The 10,000-nt window shown below is 37.8% G+C and overlaps 1 protein-coding gene across 1 annotated transcript in view; it reads left to right on the forward strand.

The window, feature by feature from the left end:
• The window catches only part of LOC115209311 (glutamate receptor 2), a 61,139-nt gene that overhangs the window by 739 nt on the left and 50,400 nt on the right, over nucleotides 1–10,000 (forward strand). The gene's annotated exons all lie outside the window — the stretch shown is intronic.

Below are 10,000 nucleotides of genomic sequence, written 5' to 3' on the forward strand. Positions count from 1 at the left end.
AGGTATAGCAGCCGAAACGGGCATGGGTACTACTTGAGAACAGTGGTCCCGGTGCGCGCACTCGCCTCGTCGCGCATCCGCGCTAGCTAGTCGTGACTAGTCGATCCTACAACGACTACCTAGCAAAGTAAATAAAACACAAAATAAATCATTTTTTTTTACACAAAGTAAATAATTTTTGTTAAACAAAGTAAATAACACACACAAACACAAAGTAAGGATCGACTAGCGCGGATGCACGAATATGCGAGTGCGCGCACCTGGACCCCTGTTCTCAAGTAATACCTATGTATGTATCTATGTATGTATGTATGTATGTATGTATGTATGTATGTACAGGAGGTGGTGCCGAAAAGTTTCTGGCTTTGAGTGAAAGAAATAACAGAAAGGGTCAGTTAGTTGTGATTTTATACTACATGTTCCCCTCCTAAATTCGTACATTTATTGCAGCGGTCCTTCAGTTTTTTCTAAACCCTGTAAAAGAACTCGGAAGGTTGGGCCTCCGACACAAACCTCTCTGCGATACCCTTTAAGACCAGGAAATTTTTCAGCATCCCCTCCTAGACACACAGATAGTTAGATAGATAGATAGATAGATACATACATACATACATACATACATACATACACACATAGACAGACAGACAGGCAGACAGGCAGACAGGCAGACAGACAGACAGACAGACAGACAGATAGATAGATAGATAGATAGATAGATAGATAGATATTCAGTTGCACCGTTCGCAGAATCAAGGTATTTCAACGTGTAGGAGGCCAGAAAAGACCGAATACCTGTCTTTCAGTATTCAGTTGTCGTTTGTTGGCTGAGTACTGCAACTATGTACATATACATCTTAACGTCTATCCGTATATAATTACACATAGATAAATGCATATTAACATATATAGATACCCGAGGTACATGACTGAATACAAACTGCAGATCCAGCTGGGGCAATTTCAGCATATGTACAAAAGAACATGGGATTTTAAATTTACGACAGCTGTTTGGGTAGAACTTTATTGATGTATTCATGGATTATATCATAGCAAAATCCCACTATCTACAGGTAAAATTTTAGACAGGTATAAATAAACAGGTGAGGTAAAACCTTAACGATGACATATTCGACAAATAACGTTATAACGTTGTTATGGTACCTGGCCAGTTCTGCCGTCCTACATGCTAATGAACTTAGACTCTAATGAATACAACTAATACACACACAAACAGACACACACGCGCGCGCGCGCGCATAAATATTATTTAATTGGCAGGAGTTACTAAATGACACAAGACCCGAGATACATTGAGCCGAATATTTGACTGGTACTTATTTTATCGACCCCCAAAAGGGTAAGAGGCTAAATCGATTCCAACCGAAGTTTGCGGTCGACAACATATATATATATATATATATACATACACACACACGTGTATATATATATATATATATAATATATATATATATATATATATATATATATGTGTGTGTGTGTGTGTATGTATGTATGTATGTATGTATGCATGCATGCATACATACATACATACATACATACATACATACATACATACACATATTATTTTTGCTCTATACACAAGGCCTTGAAAATTTCTGAGGAAGGGCACTAGTCGATTATATCGACCCCAGTCAGTGCTTGACTGGTACACTTTTCATCGACCCCGAAACGATGAAAGACAAAGTTGACCTCGGCGGAATTTGAACTCTAAGCATTTCGCCCGGCGTGCTAATATATATATATATATATATATATATATATATAGTGAATAATATTATATATATTTATACATCCACACACACACACACACACGTGCACAGAGCAAAGTGCATAACTAGTCTGGTTAACCTCACCCACACATATACCCCGACCTTTTTTTTTCTTCGTAACTTTTCTTTTAAATTTATATTTTAAAATGAAAATTTTGCTGATATACATTCTTGGCGGTGGTGTAGATTACAGTTCTGTTAATAACAATATTGGAGGTGGCAGGAATAAACGAAAACTTGGCGCTATTTTGGGTTTTTATTTATGCTATATAAATGAAATATGTGACATTGAAAATGTGTGTCTGGTGCAAAATTTCATATAAAAAATGTGCGTGGTTGTATGGTAAAATGTTTGTGTTCCCAACCAACCACGTGGTTCCGGGTTCAGTCCAACGGAAGTGCCTTCTGATATAGCTTCGGTTTGACCAAAGCCCTATGAGTGGGTTTGGCAGATGGAAACTGAAAGAAACTCGTCACATATATATATATATATATATATATATATTGACCTGCTCGCTTAGCCAGCGGGTTGGCATCATTTGAAGGCTAAAACAATGCGAAGCGCATTGTGACCAGCGATGTGTAGCAACATCTGATAGCCTGGGCGGTCACGTGATCACGTGATATATATGTATGTGTGTGGGGGGAGTAGGTACATGTGTATGCATGTATGTATGTATAGATAAGTAGAGAGATAGATGTGTGTGTGGGGGGGTGTCATCGCCGTTTGAAAGCGGTGTTGGTTTGTTTACGTTCCTGAGAGTTAGTTGTTCGGTAAAATAGGTCGATAGAGTAACTACCAGGCTTTAACAAAAATAAGTATTAGGATCGATTCGTTCCACCGAAAATTCTTCAAGGTGATGCCCCCAGCATGGCCGCAATCCAATGACTGAAACAAATAAAGGATTTATATAAGATAAAAGATTTTACAGGAAGTTATAATAAGAAACTTAGTAATAAACGGGTCACCAATCTGTACCTATGCCTCGTAAAAACTTTAGTTTTTTTTGTTTTTTGTTTTGTTTTAATGCAATTAAAACAAAATAATAAACTGTCCTTGTAATGTCCACCTCTCTGATGCCTCTGTGATAAATAAAGAAACTAGCATCATCATCATCATCACCATCATCATCATCATCATCATTATTATTATTATTAGTAGTAGTAGTAGTAGTAGTAGTAGTAGTAGTAGTAGTAGTAGTAGTAGTAGTAGTAATAGTAGTAGTAGTAGTAGTAGTAGTAGTAGTAGTAGTAGTAGTAGTAGTAGTAGTAGTAGTAGTGTTATTATCAGGGCGGGATCCTTAGTACGTCGGGTAAGATGCCTAGCGACATTGCGTCCGTCTTTACGTTCTGTGTTCCAATTCCACCAAGGTCGACTTCGCCTTTATTCCTTTCGGGGTCGATAAGGATAGGTACCAGTTGAGTACTGCGGGTCAATATAATCGACTTAACCCCCTCCAACGAAATTGCTGGCCTTGTACCAAAATTTGTAACAGACCGCTGAAATCTACAGTTTTTTGTTTTCGTTCTCTCTCTCTCTTTATTTTCTCATATTCCATTCTGCTGAAGAGCGTAGGCTCGAAATGTAAAAGACTTTTTCATTTTTCCCGAGCGTCAAGCTAACACTCTTGCTTGTTGTTCATACACCTGTCTTCGTCTTTTGTTTTTCTATAAACTACTGCTGCTACTACTACCACTACTACTACTATTACTTCTCTATGTATTCATATGTGTGAGCGTGTGTGTATGTGTGTGTATATTTGCGCATTTGCTCACCAGGTCAGCTGTGAACATCCGCCTTATGTGCGTACTGAACTAAGGCACCCATTATCCGATAGGTCCTTGTTTTTACTTTATAAGAAAATAAGGTGGGATTTAAAGGTGTGATTTGAGTGCTATTTCTAAATTTTCGAGTGACCGTCTATAGAGACTCGCTCTGTGTATGTGTGTGTGTGTGTGTGTGTGCACGTGTGACCGACTTTTTCCATTAGCATATCTCAATATGTTGCAAGTGTTAGTGTTAGCTTCGGTTCAATGAAGCAGAGCTACAACGAAAGGTATACCAGCCTTGCTGATTGTTACCCTTGCAAAGTCTCTTCTGTTATAGCCCCATGTCGACCAGTGCCTTATGAGTAAATTTAGTCGACGGAAACGGAAACTGTGTAAAGCCCGTCATGAATACATGTATGTGTGCGTGTGTGTGTGAAAACGTGTTTGTAACACACAGGCACACACGCACCACCACCACTGCTGGCAACCGGTGTTGCTTTGTTTACGTGCCCGTAAGTTAGCGGCCCGGCAAAAGACATCCATTGAATAAGTACCAGTTTTAGAAACAAAAAATAATAAAAGCAGGAGTGGCTGTGTGTTAAGTAGCTTGCTTACCAACCACATGGTTCCGTGTTCATTCCCACTGCGTGGCACCTTGGGCAAGTGTCTTCTACTATAGCTTCGGGCCGACCAAAGCCTTGTGAGTGGATTTGGAAACTGAGAGAAGCCCGTCGTGTGTGTGTGTATGTGTGTGTGTGTATATGTGTTGTGTTTGTCCTCCAATATCGCTTGACAACCGATGCTGGTGTGTATATGTCCCCGTAACTTAGCGGTTCGGCAAAAGAGACCGATAGAATAAGTACTAGGCTTACAAAGAATAAATCCTGGGGTCGATTTGCTCGACTAAAAAAGTTGGTGCTGCTGCATGGCCACACTCAAATGACTGAAACAAGTAAAAGAGTAAAAGAGATAGTAAAAGAGTGTAGCGGAAGTGGATCTAGTTAGTTTCATTCGCAAAAGGAGCCCCTTTTAATTTTCTTCAGATTGCTTTCAATTTTGGTGTATCGATTCAGCTCTGAATTTTGATGACGATCAACCAATTACTTTATCTCGTAAATTAAAGAATCTGATGTTATTTGGAATTAAAGGTGGGAAATTTGTATAATTTTAACCAATCAACAAACAGCCTGGCATTAGCAGCTTGTTACTTGACAACTTCACGCTGTGTTGTGTTTCACTTTACCCGTGTCTGTACCGCACGTTGTTCTGTGTTGATTCTTCACACCACAAGATTCTTTTCACCCACGTGTTTTGTGACTTGAATGTTAAGTCACTGCAAATATAGCAAAAGTTGTTTGCTATCTTTATACGCAAAATAATTGCAGCGTGGAAGGTGTTTATAAGCCATTTAAAAAAAACACACACAAAAACCGTTATATTCACTTCAACATTTAAATTCAATTTGCCAAAATATTTTTGTTGCTTTGAGACCGCGACCTGTTCACTGACAAAACTCCGTGCTGCAGCAATTTTGTCAGTGAACAGGTCGCGGTCTCAAAGCGAGGAAAATATTTTGATGAATTAAATTTAAATGTTGAAGTGAATATAACGGTTTTTGTGTGTTTCTTAAATGGCTTATAAACACCTTCCACGTTGCAATTGTTTTCGTTTCAACACGCGATCTCAGATCAGGTCACTTGCTATGCAAGTACATCTCTGTAATATTTTTATACAGTTTCTTAACATTATGAAAGTGAATGGAATATGTGAACTTAGTACACAACCGCACACCTACACCTAAAACACAGTGCTGACAAAACATCTGTGACTCATCGACTCAGTATTGCCAAGCTTCATGGACTCATTGACTAATATAGCTGGATTTATGATTTCACTAGGTTAATTCTATTCATAAGAATGTAAATTAGGAGTATTTCTTAAACCGTTAGTTTCACATTTCAACAGTTTAACTAAAATTTAACCCACGAAGCAGGAACTGAGAGATATATCTTGGAATAGAGAAACTGTGGGTGATACAGATAATCTGACATTATTTTTGAATTCTGCATGCAAAAACATATGAGATACAGGTATTCTTTTCCTTGGGACAAATCTTTGTTGACCAGTGTTATTCTAATCGTAGTTTACAAACCCAAGTATGAAAACGTTACTCAACTTTGGAGTTTTGGAGACAGACGCCCCCTTTTCACACACACATACACACATGCACGTATATATATATATATATATTAATGATATACATAAGAAGTTATAGTGGAAGAGTTCACCAATACACCACCAAACAGTCACCATAACCTTCCTTTTGAAGAGCTCGAATTTAGGGAAGGTTTTCGGTGCTTCGTTTTGGTCCAATCACTGCGAAGAACGTTGTTTATTATTGTACAGAATCCACTGTTCATCGCAAGTTGCAATACGGTCGAGAAATGGATCAGTTTGGTTATGGAGAAGGAGCGACGAGCAAATTTCATATTTGCGCATTTTCTCATTTTCATTCAAATTCTGTGGTATCCATTTGTCGAGCTTTTGTGATTTTCCGATCGCATGCAAATGGTTGCAGGCAGTTTTCTGGTTTACTTGAAGTTCTTTTGCCATTTCTCGAGTGGTTTTACGTGAATCGTTCTCAATGATGGTCTTTAACTGACCGTCATCGATGACAGATTGGCGTCTACTACGCTCACGATGTTCAAGGCTCAGGTCTCGACTGCGAAATCGTTTAAACCATTCTCGAGCTGACCACTTACAGGTCATTTCTTCACCAAACGCTTCGTTGATATCGCGAGCAGTTTCAGCTGCTTTACGTCCTTTTTTTGAAGTTGAATAGCTAAATTGCTCGAATATCGCGCTTTGACTGTTCCATTTCAGAAGATTGTAACAGCGGTGAAAAAAGTACCAATGTTAATTTATTGATGCATTTGAGCAAGTCTATGTCTGTATTATCAGACAATTGCAAAAAATATTTTTTTAAAATTCAAATCTCTGCAAAATACCAGGCCAAATTCTTCATGGTTCAAAACGTTGCTTACTTTGTACTCAACATAATATATTTCGCAAGCAGAACACGTCTATGAGTTATTTTCCGTAAGCCATATGGCTTAAAATATATCTAGTTGGCAGGCTGCGGTTCTAATGGAAGAAAGCTGAATATCTATTATGTCTGTGTGAATTCTAATTCGTATTCAGTGTGTACTATGTCTTAATGTCTTGCCAGTTAAACAGAGAAACGTCTTGTGCAGAACTACAGTTGGGTTGTGCATAGGGTATGAATCAGTTCGGCTTAATCCAACCTTCACTCCAACACACACACACGCGCGCACACACACACACGCGCGCACAGATATTATCTCTGCGTGCGCGTGTACGTATGTATGTATGTATGTATGTATGTATGTATTTATGTATTTGAGGACCGGATAATCTGCTAGCGAAATCTAAACATGTTGGAGTATCACATGTGAAATAAAGTGAGTTGAATAACTTCAATCAGCTAAGATTATGTATATATATAATCTATACTATAATGAAGAAAGCTGCTTACTAATTAGGTATGTAACAATTACTAAAAGTACTAAAAAAAAAAGCAATTATTAAAGGGTTGACCGTCTGGAAATATTTTTATAAATTCAAGTTCTAAGAAATTTCCTATAATTTCGATTTCTCAAGTTTATTGAATTTTTTAACTCCAATTTCTCGCAAATTTAAATATTCACTGCGTCCAATTCATCACAAATTTAAATATTCATTGCATTCACTGCAGAGTATTCCATTTCCATTTGCAATGTCTCTCACTTTCTCTTTTCAGTTTTAATTCGCTATTAATGTACACGTAATAAAAAAAACATTATTTATTCTCTTTACTCTTTTACTTGTTTCAGTCATCTGACTTTGGCCATGCTGGAGCAGCGCCTTTAGTCGAGCAAATCGACCCCAGGACTTATTCTTTGTAAGCCTAGTACTTATTCTATCGGTCCCGAACCGCTAAGTCACTGGAACCTAAACACACCAGCATCGGTTGTCAAGCGATATTGGGGGGACGAACACAGCCACAAAAAATTACACACACACACACACACATATATATATATATATATATATATAATATATATATATATACATATATACGACGGGCTTCTTTCAGCTTCCGTATACCAAATCCACTCGCAAGGCTTTGGTCGGCCCGAGGCTATAGTAGAAGACACTTGCACAAGGTGCCACGTAGTGGGACTGAAACCTGAACCATGTGGTCGATAAGCAAGCTACTTACCACACAGCCACTCCTACGCCTAAGATTATGAAATTTTTTTTAAATACACATATAAGTTTTGAACGCGGGATAACCGTGAGAAGAGCCTAGAAAGTTGGGTAATTACCATTAGAAGACGAGGAGAAAAAAACAAAAAGTTACCGACAAGTACTCGAAACTTGCACATTATTCATAGTTTCCAAACAGCGACACACGCACACAAACCAATACACACTCGCGCGCACACATAGATACACATACACACAAATGAAAGGCAATGTGTTTGTGTGTGTGTGTGCTGTTCACTGACAAAACTTCATGCTGCATCACTTTTGTGAAGTTTTGTCAGTGAACAGGTCACGGTTTCAAAGCGATGGAAATATTTTGACAGAAATGAAGCTTTAATGTTGAAGTGAAATTAACGGTATTTGTGTGTTTTTGAATGGTTTACAAATATCTTCCACGCTGCAATTGCTTTTGTTTCAGCATACGATCTCAGATCAAGTCACTTGCTATGCAAGTACATCTCTATAATATTTTTTAAATCACTGAGGATAAATATCAGCAATGACCTTCTCAGGCTCTCTAATATTTTAATTTCTAAACAGAAACAATCGGCAGCATGGAGTGGGGGTTGCAAAAAATTCATATTTTCTTAAAATTTCTTTTCTATAGCATATAAATGTATTTATGGAGGGAAAATATTGGAAAATATCAATAGATGCGAGTGATACAGAAACGAGGAGGGTTTTTTGGGATGTGCTAGAAACAACAGCCAAATCGCCCCTAAATCCCTTTTCCCTCTGAAAATATAAACATTTTTTTTTAATTTGTTACCGAAAATGCTCTTCCCATGGTTTTGAAGTGCAAAATGAAAATTAGCCAAGATAGGTCCGGAGTGGGATGATGAGGGGGGTGGAGTAAAAATAGAGTTTTCAAAACTTTTTCATACAAAGGCTGTAGTTTAAAAAAAAAATCGGGAAAATACCCGAAAGAATTTCCCCCATAAATTTCCTCATAATACTAATCTATGCCATTTGAAAGGGATTTGTATAAATTTTCATTGTAAGATAACCGTCTTCCTGAAAGTTATGAGTGAAAAAAGTCAGATCTTGTGAATTTTCTGAAATTCCTCTCACCACCTCCTCGCAAAAATTCTATCCCATAAATCCCTATATACTCTGAAGCTACAACATCTAAGCGGTATTGGTAGAAAATTTTGTTAAAAAGTATCCATTTTTCTGAATGGCATGAGGCAACAAAGTCGGGGGCGTATACATCTGTAGTAAGGCTCTTTTATTTATACGATTTTTTCATTTCGTGTTTATTTCATACATTGTTTGCAATGTTTTCTCTCTCTCTCTCTCTCTCTCTCTCTCTCTCTCTCTCTCTCTCTCTCTCTCTCTCTCACACACACACACACACACACACACACACACACACACACACACAAGGCAAAGCTTACGGACGGGCTGCTGAATTGAAATCTCTATGCTGCTTTGAGGGGAAGGTAAAATTTGACAAACTGCTTCTCCCTCTGTTGTTGGACTACCGTGATTTTTGTTTTAAAAAAAAGAGATTATAACTGGATAATATAATGAAAGATCGTGAGTTCAATTCCTGGCGTCGCGTTGTGTCCTTGAGCAAGACACTTTATTTCACGTTGCTCCAGTCCACTCAGCTGTCAAAAATGAGTAGTACCTGTATTTCAAAGGGCCAGCAGCCTTGTCACAGTCTGTGTCACGCTGAATCTCCCTGAGAAATACGTTAAGGGTGCACGTGTCTGTGGAGTGCTCAGCCACTTGCACGTTAATTTCACGAGCAAGCTGTTCCGTTGATCGTATCAGCTGGGACCCTCGTCGACGTAACCGACGGAGTGCTCCTTAGAATATGTATATATAACACGACCTATTATATAATATATATATATATATATATATATAGATATATATATATATATATATATTATAATATATCAAGATTAATCAGCCGAAATTACTACGATGATCCGGTTCTTGACTGAAGACTGAGGGGTTCGAATGTCCTGTCCATGTTTATTGTATCGTCTTCTATGAGTTATACGTTCTGTCCATGTTGTATTTTTCTACATACCTTAATATATATATATATATATATATATATATATATATATAACCGGAAGGTTTACGAAAATAAACAA

The sequence above is a fragment of the Octopus sinensis genome, linkage group LG3 (assembly GCF_006345805.1).
Source record: "Octopus sinensis linkage group LG3, ASM634580v1, whole genome shotgun sequence".
Classification (NCBI taxonomy): Eukaryota; Metazoa; Mollusca; class Cephalopoda; order Octopoda; family Octopodidae; genus Octopus; species Octopus sinensis.